We start from the raw sequence: 1667 nt of genomic DNA, 5'->3' as shown, positions 1-1667 counted from the left end.
CGTCCTACTCTTCTGCCGTCTTAGATCCTCAGCCTCTAAAATATTATAAAATTTAGTTCAAGATATTTTAATGCCAAGAGAATAGTTGATCTTGTGTATGTGAATGCCCTTGTTTAATAAAAGTAACTTAGTTAACAAACGTTTGTTGGTGCTGATGTTGCAGACAGTTGGAGAAATGCATGGAGACAACCAGAGTGGAGTCTCAGAGTTCCTCCTCCTGGGGATCTCACAGAATCCTGAGCAGCAGCGGGTCCTGTTTTGGATGTTCCTGTTCATGTACCTGGTCACAGTGGTGGGAAATGTGCTCATCATTCTGGCCATCGGCTCTGACTTCCGCCTGCATACTCCCATGTATTTCTTCCTGGCCAACTTCTGCTTCACAGACCTCTTCATCATCACCAACAAGAGCCCCAAGATGGTGGTAAACCTTCAGTCTCAGAACAAAGCCATCTCATATGGAGGGTGTGTGACTCAGCTCTATTTCCTGGTCTCCTTGGTGGCTCTGGACAACCTCATCCTGGCCACGATGGCATTTGACCGCTGTGTGGTCATCTGCCGCCCCCTCCGCTACACCACAGCCATGAGCCCTGGGCTCTCATTTCACTCCTCACCTTGTGTTGGGCCCTCTCTGTCCTCTGTGGCCTCATCACACCCTCCTCATGACCAAGGTGACCTTCTGAGGTCCTGGAGGATCCGCTACATCTTCTGTGAGATGGACGTCCTACTGAGGCTCGCCTGTTCTAACATTCACATCACTCACACAGTGTTGATTGTCACAGGCTGCTTCATCTTCCTCACCCCTTGAGGGTTCATGACCATGTCCTATGTCTGGATTGTCAGCACCATCCTCCAGATACCTTCAGCGTCTGGGAAGCACAAAGCTTTCTCCACCCGTGCCTCCCACTTGGCTGTGGTCTCCCTCTTCTGTGGGACACTTGGTATGGTATATCTGCAGCCCCTCAAAACCCACTACATGAAGGATTCAGTAGCCCCACTGATGTATGCTGTGGTGACCCCCATGATGAACCCTTTCATCTATAGCCTGAGGATCAAGGCCATCCATGGGGCACTGGGAAGACTCCTCTTAGGGAAAGCCTTCCAGAGGTTGGCATGAGGTAATCTGGGCATTGAAGTGGAGATTTCTTCAATTCATGTACAAGGTGTTATCCTATGGAGGACACAGGAGTGATCGGAACACACTTGTTATTTAGTCACTAAGTCGTGTCTGACCCTTTTACCACCCCATGCACTGTAGCCCACCAGGCTCCTCTGTCCATGGGATTTGCCAGGCAAGAACAGTGGAGCAGATTGCCATTTCCTTCTTCAGGGAATCTTCCTGACCCAGGGACTGAACCTGAGTCTCCTGCACTGGCAGCTGAATTCTTTATCACTGAGCTGCTTGGGAAGCCCCATGAGAGCATAGATCCAGCTCAAAATGAGCTCATACCTCTGTGGTGATGAAAAGACACCTATGTGTAACAGGTGTCCCCAGACCTCATCCACCTTGGCAATAAATAAGGTCATGTTAACACTAATACTCAGAGAAGGCAATGGCACCCCACTCCAGTACTCTTGCCTGGACGGTCCCATGGGTGGAGGAGCCTGGTGGGCTGCAGTCCATGGGGTCGCTAGGAGTTGGACACGACTGAGCGACTTCACTTTCACTT

The 1667-nt window shown here is 50.2% G+C and overlaps 1 pseudogene; it reads left to right on the top strand.

Moving 5' to 3' along the window:
• The first annotated feature begins 136 nt into the window (after positions 1-136).
• LOC104994068 lies at positions 137-1114 on the top strand (annotated as a pseudogene).
• Positions 1115-1667: the final 553 nt, after the last annotated feature.

The sequence above is a fragment of the Bison bison genome, unplaced genomic scaffold, assembly GCF_000754665.1.
Source record: "Bison bison bison isolate TAMUID 2011002044 unplaced genomic scaffold, Bison_UMD1.0 scf7180017864249, whole genome shotgun sequence".
In the NCBI taxonomy this organism is placed as follows: Eukaryota; Metazoa; Chordata; class Mammalia; order Artiodactyla; family Bovidae; genus Bison; species Bison bison.
The sequence above is the reverse complement of the archived record's forward strand: the minus strand, read 5'-3'. Positions and strand labels throughout refer to the sequence as shown.